The following is a 22,832-nucleotide window of genomic DNA, read 5'->3' as shown; positions in this document are numbered from 1 at the left end:
ACACACACACACAGATTCACACTGGGACAGTTCACACACACACACACTCACACTGATTCACACTGGGACAGTTCACACACACATACACACTGATTCACACTGGGACAGTTCACACACACACACACACACACTGATTCACACTGGGACAGTTCATACACACACTGGGACAGTTCACACACACTGATTCACACTGGGACAGTTCACACACACACTGGGACAGTTCACACACACACTGGGACAGTTCACACACACTGGTTCACACTGGAACATTTCTCACACACACTGATTCACATTGGGACAGTTCACGCTCACACTGATACACACTGGGCCAGTTCATATTCACTCTGATTCACGATAAGGCACCAACAAACTGTCTGATGAGGTGACAATTTGCCAGTTGGTGAGAAATGTTAACACTGATCGGATCTGAGACCAAGTGGTGGCTGGAACCAAAATTGGTTGAGTACCAAGTGTCTCCACCTTACAGCTGTGATGGGTTTTGTGAAGGTAAGCTCTTTCAGTGAGGCTTCCAGAGGGCTCTGTACTGCCTAGCATGCAGTTTACCAGATTTATACATTGTTCAGCATTAATGTATGGGGTTTGGTATTACTGAATGTACAGAAACTGTCTGTTCTGATAATAATGAAGAAAGCTGTGGACTGCAGGAATGTGGTAGGAAAGTGCAAAGTTACGTATTTGCAGGCAGTAAACATTTCAAAGGAACAACACAGCAAACAGGAAGATAGATATCGAAATGTGGAGGGATTGAGGGATTTTGGGGAGCGTTTTTTTTCCTGTGGTGTTGCTGGCAAGGTCATTTGTAACCTCCTCTGATTCTGCAACAAAAACAGTAGTTGCTGGAAAAGCTCAGCAGATCTGGCAGCATCTGTGAAGAAAAAAAGTCAAAGTTGACGTTTCAGGTCTGGTTCCACCTCCTACGCACAGTCCTGAGGAAGGGTCAACAGACCTGAAAAGTTAACCCTGATTTTTTTCTTCACAGATGCTGCCAGATCTGCTGAGCTTTTCTAGCAACTACTGTTTAATTGTTCCTGATTTACAGCATCCGCTGTTCTTTAGGTTTCTGCTCTGACTCTGAGTGGCTTGCATTGACAGAGGGCAGTATGGAGTTAATCACATTACTGTGGGTCTGGAGTCACACATAGGCCAGACCAGGTAAGAAAGACAAATTTCAGATGGGTTTTTAACAACAATCAAGGCCACTTTCGGGGCAAAAGTTTATATTCCAGATGTATTAATTGAATTAAAATCACAGGAGCAGCAACAATGAGATTTGAACCCCTGTCCCTAGTCCCAGCAACAACACTCCAACCTGACAGTAGCAGTGAACGGTTGAGATGGTATCGAGGGGAGATGCTTTACTGCGTTGAATAGGAATACAGACTTGCTTTTGCAGCACAGCCACTGGCAGCCTCAAAGCATTTTACAGCCAATGAGGAACTTCCAAAGTGTAGCCACCATTGTAATGTAGCAATCACAGGAGCCAAACTCTGGACAGCAAGATGTCACAGAAAGTCAAGGGGATAAGGTAAAGTCGTTTTTTTTTGGTAATGTTGAACAAGGGATAAATATTAAACAGAACCCCATGGAGACCTGCACTCCTCACCCACACTGGGACAGAATACCGGCCTCTCTAGAATTATTTCACAGTTCTCACCCCCAACACCCTCCAGACCCCAATCTCCAGCACCACATGCCCCCAACACTTCCAGGCCTCCACCCCCTACTCCCTTCTACATCATATGACCTGGCTCTAGGATTAGAAATTTGGAGACTGCTTGCAGTTCCAGTGCAGGCCAGTGCTGTTATTGGCGCTGCTGAGAAGATAGAAGCCGGGCTGGCATTGCAGCATGTGGTACTGGCAGGGTGCTGCGCTGTCAAAGGCTGGGATTAAAGAATCCAGAAATCCTGTATCCATCTTATTAACACTCTGGGAGCCTTAAATGGCTGTGATCAATGGCAGCATGTTCCTGGGTGACCCTTCAGGAAGGTGCCAGGGTAGGAAAATCCCAACATCCAAAACATTCTGCACAAGGGCATCTTTCACATTTACTTGAGATGATAGTTGGGGCTTACTAACCTATCCCTCAGTACTACACTAGAGTGCCACCCGTGAGTTTTCGGCTCAAGCCTGGACAGTGACTGGAATCTGGAACCTTATCATTCAGAGACAAATATGCTACATCAGCCACACCCCAAAGGAACCTAGAGGTTACACTAGAATTATATGAAAGACTGGTTAGATTACAAATTGGAAATTTAGTACATTTCTGGTTACCACATTGCAGGAAGGATGCGATCACACTTGAGAGAATGCAGAGGAGATTACTACCAATGGAGCATTTTATTAAAGAGGGAAAGTTGAACAGGTTGGAAATGTTTTCATTATAACAGCAGGGACTAAGGAAAGATTTAACTGGGGTGTCTAAAATGGTGTGGGTCAAAGACTGAGTGAGTAGGCAGGTTCTAGTTCCATGGCAGAGAAGTTAGTAACTAGGGAACATAGGCTTTGAATAACTCACAGAAGAACTAGAAGGAAATATTATTGAAAGAGACATCTAATGCTCATCAGGGCACATGCAAGAATGCCAAATCCTGAACGATCACAATTTACGCAACAGAAGAAAAAGTGCTGATTGGTTGGCAAGTCCACTTTGATTGGCCAAAGTGTCACTGTGATGAAATAAACTATAGGCTCCCCAAGCTCCCGGGTGATTCAAGGAACATGCGAACCCATCCCTGATTATGAATGTGTGGCATTTCTCGCAAGCAAGGTAGAGTGATGCTTTGAGCTTGACTGAGTATCTCAATTGGCTGACTGTTTTGCTACTAGCGTAATAACCATGCTGTGACTAATTACACAGTTCAAATCGATCTTAACTAGTGCTGAACAAAACCCACCAGGTCATTACATTTTTCAGCAAAATTCAAAGCAGAAGGATGGGGTGGAAGGCGGGGAGGGTAGGAGTAATTATCTTCACTCAGATGGTGGTGGGGATTGGTGCCCACAGTTTCTGAGGGTGGGACAGGTAGAAATATTTGAGGAAACACGTATTTGCACTTGAGTTGTTGCAACCCACATGGCTACAGACAAGTTGCTCGAAGGTGGGAATGAGACTAGAATTTTTTCTTAGACAGCACAGGCACAATGGGCTGAATGGCCTCTTGCAATGCAGTGTGTTTCTGTGGTTCTAATATTCTTCTTCCCCACTTTGCAATCCACCCTGTCCCACCAACTGCAGCATTAAAATATCCAATTCTTACACATGCTATGAAGCCATAAGACCCTGAAACTATAAGATAGAAGAGTAGATTTAGGCCCGTTGGCTAATTGACTCTGCTGTACCATACGATCAATGCTGGTACATTTCCCAACCTCATTCTCTTACCTTCTCCCCATAACACTTGATCCCCCAACTGATCAACAACTGATCTATCTCCCTTAAATACACTCAATGACTTGGCCTCCACAGCCTTCTGTAGTAATAAGTTCCACAGATTCACCACCCTCTGGCTAAAGAAATCCCTCCTTGTCTCAGTCCTAAAGGATCACCCCTTCACTCTGAGGCTGTGCCCTCAGATCCTACTCACTCTTACCGGTGGAAACACCTTATCCACATCCTCTCTGTCCAGGCCTCGCTACATTCTGTAAGTTGTAATTAGAACCCCCTTCATTGTTCTAAACTCCATCAAGCACAGATCCAGAGTCCTCAACCACTTCTCAAATGATAAACCCTCCATCCCTGGGATCATTCTCGAAAACCTCCTCAGGACTCCAGCTATACAAAATTGTGGTTCGGCCACATCTGGAGTATTGTGTCCAGTTCTGGTCACCTCATTACAGGAAAGATGTAGAAGTGTTGGAAAAGGTGCAGAGGAGATTTACCAAGATGTTGCCTGGAATGGAGGGATGGTCTTACAAGGAAAGGTTGAGCGAGCTAGGGCTTTTCTTTTTAGAACAACGAAGGATGAGAGATGACTTGATAGAGGTGTACAAAATGATCAGAGATATCGATAGAGTAGACAGCCAGAGACTATTTCCTAGGGTGGAGGGGACATAGTTTTAAAGTGAAAGGAAGTAGATAAAGGGGAGACGTCAGAGGTAAGTTCTTTACTCAGAGAGTGGTAGGGGCGTGGAATGCATTGCCGGAGAGGATAGTGAAATTGGCCACATTAGGGGAATTTAAGCAGCTATTAGATAGGCATATGGATGATAGTTTAAGGTAGGAGTGGAGGTTAGATAGACCTTAGGTTTAGGGTAAAAGTTCGGCACAATATCGTGGGCAGAAGGGCCTGTACTGTGCTGTACTGTTCTAAGCCCTATGTTCTATGTGTTCTATGTTCTATGACTCCCTCCAAGGCCAGCACATTCTCCTTTAGATATGGGGCCGAATATTGCTCACAGTTTTCCCAATGCGGTCTGATCAGCGCCTTACATGACCTCAGCAGTACATCCCTGATCTTATATTCTAGCCCTGTTGAAATGAATGCTGACATTGCATTTGCCTTCTATGAGCTGGCAAACAATAACTGAACGGTTGGGGGTGTATTGACTCTGTTGCCTCATCCTCGTACATGGTGCTGGGTTCTTGGTTCAACTGAGTTTGCAGAGAATTGAATGGGCTTTCTATCAGCTTCCTCTTGATAGTTAAACTAACTTGGAGAGAGTGGACATGCCAGTGCCCACGTCTAACTGCTTATCCAACCCACTGCCAACACTAACACTGTCTCTCACACCTGTCCGAACCAAATCTGAGAAAGAAAAGTAGTTTCAGAGATAGCCCTCTTTACAAAGAAGGGGAGGAAAATATGATTCTAACTCATTTAAATTCTGAATGAATCATGGAAGGACTCATTACAGTGTCATAGAATGGTTACAGCACAGTCAAAGGACATTCTCATCTGTACCGTGCCATGCTTTATTTCATTTTTATATTTCTTTCATTCAATTTTTCACAATGAACAATGACCAGAGATAATGGGAATTGCAGATGCTGGAGAATCTGAGATAACAAAGTGTGGAGCTGGATGAACACAGCAGGCCAAGCAGCATCTTAGGAGCACAAAAGCTTACATTTTGGGCCTAGACCCTTCATCAGAATAATGGCCAGATGTCCTGAAGTCTGTGGTAAGTCTGAACAATAAAGGAATTAAGGGATACATTGAGGATGCGGGTTAGTGGATCTGAGTCCACAAAAAGATCAGCCATGATCTTATTGAATGGCGGAGCGGGCTCGAAGGGCCAAATTGCCTACTTCTGCTCCTAGTTCTTATGTTCTTATGTAAGATCTAGCTTGTTGTATCTAACCATAAATCATGAATTACTGTCTACCTCTACATATATAACTCCCCAATTCTCACTCTGTTGAGCCAAAGTTCCAAAGCCCACAAGATGTCGGAGCAGAAGTAGGCTGTTCAGCCCATTGATACTGCAACCCCATTCAAAAAGATTATAGTTGACTTGGTAGCCCCCAACTCCACTTTCCTGCCTTGCCCCCATAACCCTTAATTCCTTTTCTGATTAAAAATCCATCCTACTCAGTCTTGAATGTACTTAATGACCGAACCTTGACAGCCCTCTGTGTAAAGAATTCCACAGATTCACTCCCCTCGGAGAGAAGAAATTCCTCCTCATCTCTGTCTTAAATGTATGCTACTTTATTCTGAGATGATACCCTCTGGTCCGAGACACTTCCACAAGGGGGAAACAACCTATCAGCATCTACCCCTGTCAAGCCCTTAAGAATCATGCATGTTTCAATAAGGCCGTCTCTCATCCTTCCAAACTCCAATGAGTACAGGCCCCACTGTCTCAAACTCTCCTCCTAAGAAAATCCCTCCATCCTTGCAATCACCCCGGTAAAATGTTCATATGTCTGCCCATCTAATATCATTGCTGATATGGATTTTTATTTCTGTCAATCTCTGCCCATCTCCTTCTGCGTATCCCTTTCCCTCTGATTCTTATTCTCTCGAGTTGTGACTCCTGTCTCTTTGTCTACCTGTTTCTGTTGTGAGGGGGTAAACTGGTCACAATGACAATGAATGCCCCCATGCAAACAAATATATGTTTTTTGGCAGTCATGGTTGTGGTAAAGGCAGAGAGGGAAATACATGCAGGAATAGAGACAATGCACACGCGCACACACACAGACATATACAGGGGCACTCACGTGAACACACAGGCACACACCCATTCAGACATACTCGCAAATACAGACATGCACACACAAACACACCCACACAAAGGCACACACACTTATATGCAACACAGATATGCAAGCATGTACGCACACATAGAATGCATATACAGGCATACACATACGCACACACAGACATACACATGCACACACACAGACATGTGCACTAACAGATATGCAAACATGTACACACACATAGAATGCATATACAGGCATACACACGACACACAGGCATATACATGCACACACACAGACAGATAGACTAACACAGATATGCAAACGTACGCGCACAGTGAATGCACGCACACACACTCATACACACAGTCACCCACAGGCACACACATGGACACAGGCACAGATGCGCGCAAACAGGCACATACACACACAGACTGACTGCCCTCGCACATGCACACAGACACACGGTCAGACACGCACATACGTAAGTTCAAAAAGGCAGCTCACCACCACCTTCTGAAGGGCAACTAGTGACGGGCAATAAGCATTGGCCCAGCCGGCGATGAATTAAATAAAAACAGTCAGGGACCCACTCTGCGGGCTAGTCGTTGTCAAATGTTGACTCCGGCGTCTTTTGGGGGGGTGTTGGGGTGAAAAGAGAGCGGGGGTGCTGATCCCGGGAGAGTGGAGGACTCACAGAATCACAGGCGCTGGGAGAATGGGCCCGTGAGCCGGTGAGACTGTCTCTCTCTCTCCGCGCAGGATCCTGGCATCTCCCGGCAGTTCCTGCTCTTTAAAACCATGTGTTCACTTTCAAACCTCCGCTGATGGCCCGGAGACCCGGGGAGCTGCCGGATCGCTTACATACTTTTTTGCGGGATTTGGAGGCGGGGGGCACTTGAGAAATTCACCCAAAACTCTTCTTAATCACTGAGAGCCCACTCCCCAACACACACACACACACACACACAGAGGCAGGTAAAGGTGTGGGACGGGAGCGGGATGAACACATTCAACTCCGCTATATCCGGGAGCTGCGTCCTACTATTCATTTCACCCCAATCCATTCGCTTCCAAATTCCTTCCGTTTTGATTGCAAATAGAAATCTTTTAAAATCGACTGTAGGAGTAGCGTAAGGGAGCTGATGGGACACCTCACTGTCACACAGGAGATGGGAACGTGGCTGTGTGTCTACTCCCTTATCTGTATGTTAGTGTGTCTGTGTCTGAGTGCGTTATGTGTCGGTCTGTGTATGTGTGCCTGTCTGATGCGTGTGTGCCTGCGTGTGTATGTGTGTATACGTATGTGTCTATGAGTGTGAACCTGTGTGTGTGAGAGAGTGACACACAACACACACAAACAGGGGGTCGGCTGTCACTGTGTATCATTACCCGGTTCTTTTTCATTTATTCAAGGGATGTGGGCGTCGCTGGGTGAAGCAGCATTTATTGCCCTCCCTAGTTGCCCTTGAGAAGGTGGTGGAGGGCTGCCTTGTTGAACCGCTTCGGCCCACCTACTGTGGGTTGACCCACAATGCTATTAGAGAGAGAGTTGCGAGATTTTGACCCAGTGGCAGTGAAGGAACCAACGGTGAGTGGCTCGGAGGGGAGCTTGCAGGGGGTGGTGTTCCCATGTATCTGCTGCCCTTGTCCTTCTAGATGGAAGGTGCTGTCTGAGGATTTTTGGTGAATTTCTGCAGTGCATCTTGTAGATAGTACACACTGCTGCGACTGAGTGTCGGTGGTACAGAAAGAACATAGAACTTGGAAGAGTCCAGCACCTGAACTTGATCCCCCCCATGCTTGTGCCGACCATGATGCCATTCCAAACTAATCCCATCTGCCTGCACATGCAGCATTCCCTCTGTTCGTCCATGCCCATCTATCACTTTGCACCCATAAAAGCTACAACAATATGCATCTATACAGCACTTTCGAAAGAGTTACATATTCAATGTGTTTCACAGGAGCAATGATCAAACAAAACTTAATTCCTGAAGGAAACATTTGGTCAGGTTGACAACAAAAAAAGGTTATCGAAAGATAGATTATCGAAAGATAGGTTTCAAGAAGTGCAGTAGAGCCAGAGAAAGATGTAAAGAAATTCCAGACAATATTCCAGATCGTAGGATCCCGGCAGCTGAATCCACAGCCATCAATGACACAGCCTGGAGGTACTCAAGAGACCAGAATGAGAGGCTTGAAAGTTTCAGTAGTCACGGCAGCATCTGCGGAGAGAAAGCAAATTTAACGTTTCGGGTCCAGTCACCCTTTCTCCGAACTCTGGAGGGTCACTGGACCTGAAACGTTACCTCTGTTTCTCTCTCCGCAAATGCTGCCAGACCCTCTGAGTTTCTCCAGCAATTTCTGTTTTTGCTTCTGGTTTTTAGCATCCACAGGCTTTTGTTTTAAAACCTTGAAAGTTTGTCGGATTGTCGTAAATTTAAGACATAACGGGACAAGACCACGGAGAATCGAAGTAATCAGAGCTTAAAGCCTCGTTTCTCGGTTGTGTTCACAATGTGTCTGTTACCCGTCTGTGTTTTGTAGCGTGTAACGTACAGGATATTTGGTTTGATTTCTAGTGAAAGATTTGTACTTGCTCTCAGGAAAAAGACCAGGCGGAACGCAAGGACGTTCGGCCCGTTTACAGCTCCTGTCTTACGGTCTGGAGCTGGGTTCTGTGCATGAGGCGCGGCATGAGGGCGGCACTCGGACAGTACGGGCCGTCCTCATCCCCACTCTCTCCCACAAACAGCAATCAAAACTAAACCTAGCCCGATGATGGGGAGGTGGGTTCTGCTGTGGGCGGCGGGGGAAATGCTGGAGGGGACGGGGGTGAACAGGGGAGAAATGGGTTAAAAGTTAGAAACTGACGAACTGAGGCAAGGCAACGGACAGTGTTGTCAATTTCAATAAGGGGGAAAATATTGTCCGGCAGTATCGGTGGAGAAAGAGACAGAGTTAACATTTCGGGTTCGGTGACCCCTTCCTGAGCACCTTCCTCAATCAGTACTCGATTAATCAGAAAGCGCATCTGAGGCCGCTAAGTAAATGCAAATCTTTATGCGTTCGTATGTCCTAAAAAATTAAAAACTTAAGATTTAATCAAATTTGGATAGATCTCTAGGAGTCTATTTTCCGTGGTTGTTATTTGCTAGTTAACGCAATTCACCGGTCGGTTTCATCCCCCCCAGGCTCTCTTGCCCATTCCCTCACCATACACTCTCCTGATGATTATTTCCACATTCACATCTCCTCTAACCACCCCCTCTTCCTCCTTCTGTTCCTACCTCAGTCCAAGCTCCTTTGCACCTGTCTCAGGGGGTACAGCAGAGAGAGAGCGCGCGAGAGAGAGCGCGGGTTATATTTTTAACATTTGCGATTCTAACTAAAACCACAGCAAAGCAGCAGAATCTCAATTCGACTTTTTTTGTTTGTTTCAAGGCTTTTGCAACTCAACTATTAACATTCGTTGCTTAAAATCAAAATTGTCCCAGTCACACTTCTGGAAAAAAATGCAGGAAAACGAAAATTAACGTCAAATGCTTAATAAATGGTATTAAACTCGGTGGATATTTTAAAACGAAGCCTTTGCTGATCACTCACTTGTTTCCAATCTCTTTCGATGCGCTTCGCCCTCCCCTCACTCGTGCGTCCCGGGATATTCTCAGTTACTCGTCAATTGTTTTCATTTTGCTGCTCGATGCTAAAAGTTGAAATTAAGGAGCTGATTTCCACACACACACACATATATATATATATATATATATACACACACACAAAATTTCAGCTGCTAGATCCCACCTCCTGGGTGACGTTCCTCTGCATCTCTCCGTCTTGTCAAATCAATGAATATTCAAGAATTTTTTTTAAAAAAGATGCCTCTTGTTTAATGCAAGATATTTGGTAACTAGCTTTCAGCGTAAATCAAAGAGCCTTCGGAGAGATTCAGAATGATTGCCTTTAAATTGTTCTGCAAGTTAGAACATTTTTAACTGGGGAGAGGATTGCCCCCACATTACTGCAGGGCTGCAATAAGGTGTAACAGTTTGTGGGTCTCTCTCTGTATTGCCCGGTCCCCTGGACAATTCAGAGGTTATAGTTTATTTTGTAGCTTTTCTGTTTTATTTTCCCCTGCAGAATATCAATATTAACTGTTCTGTCAAACCAGTTCTCCACACTGAACGTTCCCAGCACTTCGTGACCCTTTGCTTTTTGCAAGTTTTTAAAATTCAATTTTCACCCCTCTTGTCACCTAAGTGTCCCCAGTTTGTTCTCCCTTCTGTTCCTTAATTCTTAGGGGTGGCTCAGTGTCTAGGGTTACCGCCTGCATAGCACCCACCCTCGGGCGACTGTGAGGAGTTTGCACATTATGTCTCTGTGTGGGTTTCCTCCCACACTCTGAAGATGTGCACGTTAGGTGGATTGGCCATGTTAAATTGCCCCACAGTGCTCAGATTAGGTGGGTTATCCATGGGAGACTCAGGGGTGGTGAGTTACGGTGAGATCCTTTTGGGAAGGTCAGTGTGACTTGATGGGGCGAATGGCCTGCTTCCGTGCCGTGGGAGTTCTAAGAGCTTTAGTCCGCAATTTTCCTCCGGCTCTCCTTTCACGGACGCTGCAACACTAACGTAAGGGTGGGGGGGGGGGGACCTCATTCTCTAATCCACAACTCCACTGCCCTCCAATTTCATGCAGATATCTGATGCTGCATATGGGAGTGAATTAGAATAATTCTATCCCCGGTTCAATAACTTGAAACTGGCCAAAAACTAAATACGGGCTACGATGCATCTGTGGCGGCCATCGACAGTTGTCATGTTTGTCAGTTAGTCCTCACTGGGGAGTCAATTTGTTAACACAGCTTTTAGTCAGCAGGGAAGGCTTACCGTCCCTGACAAGTTCCCATCGCATGGGTTTCTCTGTACACACGGCTGTGGATGGAAGTTCCTCAGTCCTAAACTCTGCCTCCCTAGGAACAGACGGAAGTGTGGGCAAGCTGGAAGTCTTAACTTTAAAATACAATGTTCATGGCATGTGCAGATTTGACGGGGGTAACAATGGGAATACACAGCAAGTGATTGAACATGTAGACAAAAGGGCTCAACACCCGGCCGCTCGTCATATTTGTGTTTCTGGTTTTGTGAACATCACTCAGTCCAGGGAACTTGATTTGTATCTTGATCGTGTATTTCTTTATAATCCTGCTTCTTTCTGAAGCTGTGTGTTCGATGGTATGACAGTGAATGCAGTCCTATCGGTGTGTGTAAATGCGTGTGTATATGTTACTATTATCATGTACATATTCCAGACTATTATCATAGATTCCTGACAATAATCATGTATATATATATATACTCCTGACCATTATCATGTACATATTCCTGACGTTTATCATGGATATAGTCCTGACTATTATCATGTATATATTCCTGACTATAATCTTGTATACGTGACTGGTTATTGTTATGTACATGTTACCGACTATAATCATATTACTGGCTATTATCACAGTGTATATGGGGGTGCGTGTGCGCGTCTAACCTGGCTTGCTTTCGTAGCGAGCTCCTTTCTATCCGTCTGTGAGCTTGTTTCTTTGTCCTGCTTTATCAAAGTCTGAGATTACAGAGAATTCATTACGTTCCTCCTCCAGCCATTCTCAATTAAATTTTACCAACGAACCCAAACACAGTTGAAGGGATTTTTTTTAAAGAAGGGTGGTTATAATATGCTAATGCTGAATTAAAAAAGCCACTTTAAAGAACATATCTGAGTTTTTTTAACGCAACGGGCGGACGAACAAATGAAATTATTTTAAAAAGCTTTTGATGAAGACTTTTGGAGAGATTTCGTGCAGTTTCTGGTTTCCCTGCTATGGGAAGGATGTTGTGAAAAGATTTACAAGGATGTTGACAGGGTTGGAGGGTTTAGTCTCTAAGGAGGGGCTGAATTGACTGGGGCTATTTTCTCTGAAGTGTTGGAGGCTGAGGGGTGACATTAGAGGTGTTAGGGTACATAGACAAGGTCTTTTCCCCAGGGTGGAGGAGTCCAAAACTCGAGGGCAGAGGTTCAAGGGAAGAGGGGAAAAATAATAAAAGGGACCTAAGGAGCAACTTTTTCACACAGAGGGTGGTGTCTGTATGGAATGAGCTGCCAGAGGAAGTGGTGGAGGCTGGTACAGTTACAACATTTAACAGGCATCTGGATGGGTATATGAATAAGAAGGGTTTAGAGAGATACGGACCCAATGCTGGCAAATACAACCTGGTTGGCATGGACGAGTTGGACCAAAGGGCCTGTTTCTGTGATATAATTCTCTATGACTCTATGACTGGGAGCTCAGAGTTCATAGAATCATAGAGACGTACAGCACCGAAACACACCCTTTGGCACAGATGAGTTGGGCCAATCAAATATGCTAAACCTCTCTAGTCCCATTTGCCAGCATTTGGCCCATATCCCTCTAAACCCTTCCTACTCACATCCCCATCCAGATGCCTGTTAAATGTTGCAAATGTACCAGCCTCCATCACTTCCTCACTCACCTGAAGACCATCTTTGAATGCATTAAAGAATAAGATTCTCTTGGCTGGAGCAAGGGAGGAGGAACTTCTGTTATCTGCAGATTGGCTTACACCACAGTTTGGAGGACATTCAGCCCCCTGTTCTGTTCTACTTCTCTCCAACAGCAACTCATCTAGACCCAGACCAGACCTTACCTTTCTCGAGCACCCTGAAAACATTTTCACTTCAGCTCTTGATCACATCCTGCTTTGAAGCTGTCTCATCACAATGTTCAGATGATTCAGCACACCAGAGGGCCCTCAGCCCATCTGCCTACACTAATCTAGCATCCCAGCATTTGCCCCATTACCTTGAATAATGATATTTCCGGACAGATGCCAACCATTGGTTGGACAAATTGGTTTCTGCTCCTGCCACATTGCTGCTTCTTCTTCCAACTACCACGAATCTGTGTCCTCTGGTTCTTGATCCTCCCCAAATAGGACCAGTTCCTCCATGTCAATTCTGTTTTGACTCCTCAAGATTTTGAGCATCTCTGTCAAATCCTTTGTCTGTGCCTTTTTTAGCTCCTCACATCTTCCATGGGCAGCAGTGCCTATGGAAGAGTCACTGAACTCAAATGTTGACTCTGCTTTCTGCCCACAGATGCTGCCAGATCTGCTGAGTTTCATGAGCAATTCCTGTTTTCATCTCTGAACTCCCTTGCTTTGGTACCCTATGGTACTATTACATAGCCCAGGAGCCTGTATCTCCCAAACTGCCCTGCCACATTATTTGCGCATAGTTATCCCTCCGCAAACTTCTAGAATTCTTTGTACTTCCCTAACAAAATTAATCTCTTAAGTTCTAACATTAAGTTTTATCTGCCACTTGTCTGCCTTTGAAGATGAGCACTACCATCCTCACAGTCCACAATAATTACAATTCTTTTGTGCTCTGTAGGTTTGAAAATTGTGTGATAGAATTAGGGTTAGAGTTAACCCTAACCCAATCACAAGTCTATAGGTGTGGAACAGTAGGGGGGAACAGAATCACAGACCTGTGATAGTGCAAAAGGAAGCCATTTGGCCCATCATGCCTGCACTAGCTCTTTAAATGAGTATCATTAGCTCGTGCCAATTTCCCATACCCTTGTATTATTTTATCCAAATGTGCATCCAATGCCAGTTGCCCAATGTCCTAAAACAGACCCCATGGGATTTCACTCAACACCTTCCTCTGGACCACAAACCCACAATAAATGCTGGCCTAGCCAGCAACGTCCATGTCTATGAGTCCATTTTTAAAAAAGCAATCATTCACGAATATAACAAAGTGTGAAGCTGGATGAACACAGCAGGCCAGGCAGCATCTTAGGAGCGCAAAAGCTGACGTTTCGGGCCTAGACCCGGTCTAGGCCCGAAACGTCAGCTTTTGTGCTCCTAAGATGCTGCTTGGCCTGTGTTCATCCAGCCCCACATTTTATTATCTCCGATTCTCCAGCATCTGCAGTTCCCATTATCTCTGATCATTCACTAATACCCTTTTTTTGTGACTCAGCCAACCTCACATTCATCCTTCCTTGCATGTTTAACATTCCTATCAAGCCTGTTGTGGCTATTTCTCACATATCTTTCAAGAGTCCACACATATTGCATCAACCGTATTACCTTAATCAAATTCATCAAAAAAAAATCCTCCGGCATTTGAATTAAACATGATTTCCATACTGGCTTTCTTTAATTCGCTTGTCTCAAGTAGCTGTTAATTTTGACCCAAATTATTTTATCAAAATGCTTTCCCACCACCATCAAGATTAAGCTTCCACTCCTGTGGTTTCGGGGTTTATCAGTACACCCTTTTCTTGAATAAGGGCATATTATTTACAATAGTGTAGGAGATAGTGTAGGGGGAGGGGCTTAGATTAGGTTACAGGTCGGCACAACATCGAGGGCCGAAGGGCCTGTTCTGCGCTGTACTGTTCCATGTTCTATGTTCTATGTTCTATGTTCTAATTCCCCAGTCTTCTGGCACTATCCCAGAAATCCAAGGAGAGTCGTAACATTCTTGTCAGTGCCACCATAGTTTCCACCTTTACCTCCCTCACCTTCAGATGTAGCTTAGCCTGGATACTTGTTAATTTCAAGCACTATCTGCCCAATATCTCCGCAATATCAATTTCTATCTCACCCAGAGTCTCAAGTATTTTCACTATGCCTTTGGCAGTGTCTTCTTCCTCAGTAAAAACAGACACAATGTATTTAAATGTGTCAGTCATTGTGACCAACTCTTAGTGAAAGGATGAAAGGATGCTCTACTTTTTTGAGCAGTCAAGATGTTTGTTGCTAAGATCTCAGGAGCAGTAGTTCACAAGACGGACAGAGCACTCTGCTTGATTCACCAGACCCTCAACCCTTGCTTTTAAACCCCTCTAGACTTATCTACTCCTGCCAAAACCACTAAGACCATCAGATATGCCCAACTCACCCTCTCCTCCTCCTCTGACCTGTGCCAGACCATCTAAACTCAGACCTAAAATGGTCATTATTGAACCCAACTTTGGAGCACCAAAGTCCAGCCTGTGGGTGCTTTTAGGTGCTGATGTCGGTCCCTGAGTTCTCCATTCTCCCAATCTGCCTTGGTTTTTCATTCCCACGCCGGCTGTTTCCGGGACATCCTCTTTCCCATCACACTTTCCTGAATACAGGTCAGAGAGTGGGGAGCACCTCAGGGGTTTCCTGTAATACTTGATTGTTTTTCAGTCTGTCCAACGTCTCCTCATGAGACAACCCATTCATTCCAGGTATCAAACTAGTAACTCTCCCCTAAACTACCTCTGATACATTTACATCCTTGCTTTGAGAAGGAGGACATATCTGTAATCAGTATTTGGATGTGGTCTTACCAGTGCTCTGCACAACTGAAGCACAACATCCTTACTTTTATGTTCAAGTCCTCTTGAAATAAAAGGGAGCATCCCATGATGCTTGTTGATTCCCTGCTGTACCTGAATGTTAATGTTTTGTGACCCATGTGTGCCCCTTGGAATTACGCAGTTCTTCCTTATTTAAGTAATTTTTAAGCATTCTTTCTGAAACATTTCATATTTTCCCACAATATACACCATCGCCCAGATTTTTGTCCACTCATTCCACCATCCAAATTCTTCCTCAACTTCTAAATGCCTTCCCACAGTCTCAATGCAGTCTGTAAATTGAGTCACCATGCCTTCACTCCCCTCTGTTGAGTTACTCATGTAAATTGGAAAATGTTGAGGCCACTGTGGGACTTCAATTGTCACATCCTGCCAATCAGACAAGGACCCATTTACAGTGTGGACTTGTTGGGCCAAAGGGCCTGTTTCCACACTGTGGGGACTCTCTGTTTCGAGGATATGTGGTGTGATGAACTAAATTGCTTTTCAAAAAGGGTGGCTCAGTGGTTAACACTGCTGCCTCACAGCACCAGGGGCCTGGGTTCAATTCCACCCTTTGCGTTTTTTTAATCTTTATTCATTCACAGGATGAGGGCATCGCTGACTAGGCAGCATTTATTGTCCATCCCTAATTGCCCAGAGGGCAGTTAAGAGTCAACCACATTGCTGTGGGTCTGGAGTCACATATAGGCCAGACCAGGTAAGGATGGCAGTTTCCTTCCCTAAAGGACATCGGTGAACCAGATGGGGTTTTCCAACAATTGGCAATGGATTCATGATCATCATTTGACTCTTAATTCCAGATATTTATTGAATTCAAATTCCACCATCTGCTGTGGCAGGATTCAAACGCAGGTCCCTGGAACATTATCTGGGTCTCTAGATTAACAGTTCAGCGATGATACCACTAGGCCATCACCTCCCCGACTCTCTGTGTGGAGTTTGCACATTCTCCCCGCGTTTGTTTGGGTTTCCTCCGGATGCTCTGGTTTCTGCTCACAGTCCAAAGGTATGCAAGGTTAGGTGGATTAGCCATGCTAAAATTGCCCATGGTGTTCAGGGATGTGTAGATTAAGTGGGTTTATAGGAGGATGGTCTGAAATTCGGTGTGGACTTGTTGGGCCGAAGGGCCTGTTTCTACACTGTAGGGATTCTCCGATTCAATGCAAAATGTAAGACCACAAATTGCTGGAGAAACTCAGCAGGTCCGACAGCATCTGCAGACAGAGAAACATAGTTAATGTTTTGAAAACGACTGGGCTTTTCTGAGGAAGGATCACCGGACCCGAAACGTTAACTCTGTTTTTTGCCTTCACAGATGCTGCCAGATCTGCTGAGCTTTTCCAGCAACTTTGTTTTTTTCCTGATTTACAGCATCCGCAGTTCTCTTTCAGTTTTTATTATGGATCTTCTTATATTGTTTTCTACCAGCTAGTTAACTTTCTATCAATGTTAAAGTATTACAGCTACACCATGAGCTTTCACTTTCCACTATAACCACTGGCGTGTCACCTTAGCAGATGCCTTCTGAAAATCTAAGCAATGTATCTCTGCAGGATCCCTTTCATCTATAATGCATGGTACTCCATCAAAGAGCTCGAATAATTAGCTAAACATTATTTCTCTTTGATACAACTATCTGAATCTTCTCAGTTGCCTTGAGCTTTGCTTAGGGTGCAGCTATAACCTCTATAATGATTAATTTAAAACCTTCCCCTTGACAGACATCAAGTTAACTGGCCCATAATTTCTTACTCACTGCCTTCCTCCCTACTTGAATAGAGGGAATAAGTTTGTTATTTTCAGATGGAATCTTTCCTGAATCTAGGGAAATTTGAAAAAGTAACATCAAAGCATCTATTACCTCATTAGCCACCTCTTAAAGACCCTGGGATGAAGTCAATCTGAATCTAAAGACTTATCAGCTTGCATCACCATCAGTTTGCTCATCACCACTTCCCTCATCAATATAATTTTGACAAGTTTCTCTCTCCCTTCCATCTCCTGATTAACAGCTATTACTGTAAGGGGTTTGTGTATCATCTATGATGAAGACAAAAGCTTGTACTATCTCCCCATTCTCACTTTCAAGAGGACTAATGCATACACTGTTCTTTACTAAATATCTACAGAACCCCCGATTATCTATTTTTATATATTTAGCTAGCTTCCCCTCATACTCTGATTTCCTCCTTCTGATTAACATTTTAGTTACACTCTGCTGTTCTTTATATCCTGACCAAATTTGCCATTTATCTTTGCTCAGTTACATGTTTTTTTTTCCTTGATTTTAGAGCATAATGATCTAAAGTCTGTGGAAGGAAAAGAGATCCAGAGTATAGATGCATACTTCACCAAGAATAATGACACAGGTTGGCATTAAGGGAAGGTGATGGTCTAGTAGTATTATTGCTGGACTGTTAATCAAGAGACCCAGATAATGTTCTGGGGACTTGGGTTAAAATCTGCTATAGCAGACGGTGGAATTTGAATTCAATACATATCTGGAATTTACAATTTAATGATGACCATGAATCAATTGTCAGGAAAACCCCATCTGCTTCACTAATGTCCTTTAGGGAAGGAAACGGCCATCCTTACCTGGTCTGGCCTACGTGTGACTCCAGACCCACAGCAGTGTGGTTAACTCTTCACTGCCCGCTGGGCAAGAAATGCAGCACAGCTAGAAATGCCTTCATCCTGTGCATGATTAAAGGAAGAAAAAATTACTCACAAAAAACAAAGCCGGCCTTGAACTTGAATTTATCACCAGAGGTGCAGAATTGGGAAGTAGAGACATTTTTTGAAAAAAACATTCACAGGCTGTAGGCCAGCATTTACTGCGCATTCCAAAATATTCAGAAGGTTAGAGCTAAGAGTGGACCACATTGCTGTGAGTCTGGAATCACATGTAGGGCAGACTAGGTAAGGATGGCAGTTTCCTTAAGCCTTCAGCATTATTTTATTGAATTCAAATTCCAGCAGCGCATCATATCCCTATACCTGTGCCATCTTTCTATCGGTGTCACAGTCCATCTCAGTATGTGTTTAAACTTCCTGTTTAAAGTCTTGGGTTTTCATACAGATCTGTTTGCTCTGTGTCACTTTGTCTCTGCATTTGTTTAAAATATCTGTTTCTATTTCTGTCATATTGTGTATGCTTCTGTATTCATCTGTTTGTACATCAATCCATTTACCCAGTTGTTTACTTATGCACTTGTCTGTCAACATTATCTTCATGTAAGTGTGTGTCACATTTTAAAATGGCTGGTTTATTTGACTCTCAGTGTTATATTTGTGAATCGCACTTCATAAATATCTTTTCTGTCAATCTGTCCATTTCAATGTTTTGATAGTGTATTTATTTCTCCAGATCATGTATCTGTTTCTGTCATTATTATCATTGTAGTTATGTGCCTATTAATCTTCAATCTACCAGTGTAATACAGAACCTTTGAGGATTGAATTAAGAGGTGAAGTTACACAGACTGAGCAGTAACTCTCTGAACATGGAAGATTAATGGGCAATGTATGGTTGGATGAGTTGGTGGGGCAAATTCAGTCAAACTATTTCTCCCTGAAGAAAGAGGTACAACTTCAACATTAAGGCTGAGCAGTTCAGAATATTTATTCGCTATTGGGATCTTTGTATCACTGGCTGGGTCAGCATTTATTGCCTGTCCCTAGTTGCCCTTGAGAATGTGCTGGCGACCTGCCTTCTCGACCGCTGCAGTTGAGGATCAAATTTAGGTGCGAATTATACTGTAAATGGCAGAACCCTTAGGAACATTAACATTCAGATGGATCTGGGTGTGCAGGTCCACAGTTCTCTAAAAGTGGCAACACAGGTGGCCATGCTAATGAAGAAAGTATATGGCATGCTTGCCTTCATTGGCTGGGACACGGATCACAAGAATTGCAGCTATATGAAACCACATTTGGAGTGTTGTGTGCAGTTTTGGTCACCATACTACCAGAAGTACGTGGAAGTTTTGGAGAGATTGCAGAGAAATTTCCCCACCAGGATGTTGCCTGGTCTCCAGGGCATTGGCTACGAGGAAAGGTTAAAAAGACTAGGATTGTTTCCATTGGAAGCACGGCAGCTGAGAGGAGACCTTATAGTGGTCTATACAATTATGAGAGGCATAGATGGGGTGGATAGTTGGAGGTTTTTTCCTAGGGTTGAAGTTTCAATTACAGATAAGACCATAAGACCATAAGACATAGGAGCAGAAATTGGGCCACTCGACCCATTGAGTCTGCTCTGCTATTCAATCATAGCCGATAAGTTCCTCAACCCCATTCTCCCACTTTCTCCCCATAACCCTTGATTCCCTTGATAATCAAGAACCTATCTATCTCAGTCTTAAATGTACTCAATGACCTGCCTCCACAGCCTTCTGTGGCAGTGAATTCCATAGATTCACCACTCTCTGGCTGAAGAGGTTTCTCCTTATCTCCATTCTAAATGGTCTTCCCTTTACTCTAAGGCTGTGCCCACAGGTTCTAGTCTCTCCTACCAATGGAAACATTTTCCCAACATCACTCTGTCCAGGCCATTCAGTGTTCTGTAAGTTTCTATTAGATCCCCCCTCATCCTTCTAAACTCCAATGAGTATAGTCCCAGAATCCTCAAACCTTCCTCATATGTTAAGCTTTTCATTCCTGGGACCATTCTTGTGAATCTACAAGGGAGCACAGGTTCAAGGTGAGAGGGCAAAAGTTTAAGGGAGATGTGCAAGGAAAGCTTTTCATGCAGAGAATGGTAGGAGCCTGGGATGCACTGTCAGAGGAAGTGGTGGAAGCAGGCACATTGGCAACATTTAAGGGGCGTCTGGATGGTTATGTGAATAGGGAGGGAATAGAGGGATTCAGACCAAATAAGTGCAAAAGGTTTGTGTTTTAGTTTAGACAGGGCATGATGATTGGGACATACTTGGAGGGCCGAAGGGCCTATTCCTTTGCTGCACTTCTCTTTTGTTCTTGTTTGTTTGTTCAGCTCATGTGCTGTAGGTTAACCCACAGTGCCCTAAGGGAGGCTAATTCCAGGATTTTGACTGAGCAAAGGTATATTTCAGGATATAAGTTAGGACAGTGAGTGGCTTGGAGGGGAACTTGCAAGAGGAGGTGTTACTGTGTATCTACTGCCCACATCCTTCAAGATGGCTGTGGTCATGGGTTTGGTAGGTGCTGTTTAAGAAGGCTTGCTGAATTACTGCAGTGCATCTTATAGATGGCACACCCAGCTTCTTAGTGTTGGTGGCGGAAGGAGTAAATATTGAAGGTGGAGAATGGGGAGCCAATCAGGTGGGCCACTTATTCTTTTTGGCATTCAGCATTACACCATTGAATGAGTCCATTCAACCAATCAAGTCCATGCTGGCTCTCTGTACAGCAATCTCATCAACCCCCTTTCCTCACTTTATCCCCATTGACCTGATCATTTGTTTTCCACAATTGCCTGAACAATGTCTTTTTGAAATCATTGATCCCTTTCATTTCATCACCTTTACAGACAGCACGTTCCATCTTAATACCATTCGTATTTCCTCTTATCCTGCCTCCTCTGTCAACTGTACCCTCTATTCCTTCTTCCTTAAAAGATCCATTGTGCTTCTCCTGAAGTGACCAGTTGGCAATGTCATTGGTCTTATAATCTAGAGGTCCAGGTCACGGTCTGGGAACAAAGATTCCAATCCAATGATAGCAGTTGGCAGAAGCTAATTTTGATTGATAGAATTGAAAGCCAGTTTTGGTGACCATGCATGTCAAACTATCATTGATTGCAGTTTGAAAATCTATTTAATGCCATTCAGGGAAGGACATATGCCATCTGTGGGCTACATGTAAATCCAGACACACAGCAATATTGTTGACTCATAACTGCCCTCTGGACAATTAGGGATAGGCAATAAATACTGGCCTAGCCAGCGACACCCACATCTCATGAGCAAATAAAACAAAATCTACTCTAGATCATCAGTAAAGTGATGCAAGGGGTCATCGACAATGCTATCAATTACTTGCTCACTGATGGGCAGTTTGGTTTAGCACTACTTAGCTCCTGACCTCGTCACATGCTTATGTCCAAACATGGACAGAGGAGGTGAACTCCAGAGAGGAGGTGCAAGGGCAGCAGATGGAGTTCTGAGGTTTGTGCCTGAATTTTCAAAGACAGGACAACACACATTCAGAAAATCAAACACTTACTTTTCTACTCTAATTAATTGCATTATACTGCCAACGGCTGAAGAAGTCATTTTGAAGTGAGAATTAGTTTTTGTTGTGCAACTGAAAATAATCATAAACCTGCACAAAGCTATCTTTTTCAATGCAAAATGGTGTGAATCTCACAGAGAAGAAGCTAAAAGGGTGTGAATCTTCCATATTATTAAAATAGAGTGCAAACACACCATTAAAAGGAAAAATGTGCAAATTAAAAGCCTTTTTGTGCCATTTGGGAAAAGATTTTAAAAACAGGATTTGTTCATTCAAGTATAATTTCAACCACTTTAAATACTCAGAAAAAAAGGCTACAGAATTATGGGGACAATTCTGATACATTTGCAAGTCTTTCAATTTTAATTAATAGCAATTAAGGAGAATTTCTGAAAGCAAAAGTCAGAAACTGGAAGGAGAAAACAAAATCTTCATTTAAACAACATTGCTTCTTAATTATAAAACTTCCTTTATAATTCATCTTCAGTCTTTAACAATAAAAAAATTGCAATATTCAAAAAGTAAAATATATTTTAAAAAAACTCATTGGGGTTGATTTAACATTTAACAGAATTGGAACAAAGATGCAGTTTCTAACAGTGAGTGGAAAATCCCAAATTATTCACAAACATTTTGAAATATCCTTCAGCCGTTTTCATGTAAATCATTTAAAAAAGAGAAACAGCATTTCTGATATGGAACAATGGGGAAAGATATTGCATCTCTAAGCAGATTTAAGATCACCAACAAATCAAACAAGGGATAAAAGTAAGGCTCAGAGATAGTAGGAACTGCAGATGCTGAAGAATCTGAGATAACAAGGTGTAGCGCTGGATGAACATTCTGAAGAAGGGGCTAAGCCTGAAACGTCAGATTTCCTGCTCCTCTGATGCTGCTCGGTCTGCTGTGTTCATCCAGCTCTGCACCTTGTTATCTCTTAAGGGATAAAATAAACTGCATGGAAAAGACTATTCAGGAAATGCAGAATTGTTTCAGGA

General features: G+C 43.6%; 1 protein-coding gene across 2 annotated transcripts in view; it reads right to left on the bottom strand.

The window, feature by feature from the left end:
• The window catches only part of LOC125459248 (cytochrome P450 26B1), a 53,825-nt gene extending 42,643 nt beyond the window's left edge, over positions 1 to 11,182 (bottom strand). Inside the window, exons 1-2 of one of the 2 annotated variants that reach the window (XM_048545473.2) lie at positions 11,066 to 11,182; positions 9,783 to 9,882 (exon numbers count right to left, since the gene is read on the bottom strand). The gene's annotated coding sequence lies outside the window, so the exon portion shown is untranslated. Of the gene's footprint in view, positions 1 to 9,782; positions 9,909 to 11,065 lie in introns of those variants that run through there. The other variant, XM_048545464.2, reaches the window with a different exon arrangement.
• Between the last annotated feature and the right edge of the window lie 11,650 nt (positions 11,183 to 22,832).

Source organism: Stegostoma tigrinum, chromosome 1 (genome assembly GCF_030684315.1).
Source record: "Stegostoma tigrinum isolate sSteTig4 chromosome 1, sSteTig4.hap1, whole genome shotgun sequence".
Lineage (NCBI taxonomy): Eukaryota > Metazoa > Chordata > Chondrichthyes > Orectolobiformes > Stegostomatidae > Stegostoma > Stegostoma tigrinum.
Note: the sequence above shows the minus strand (reverse complement) of the source record. Positions and strands in the feature narration are given on the sequence as shown.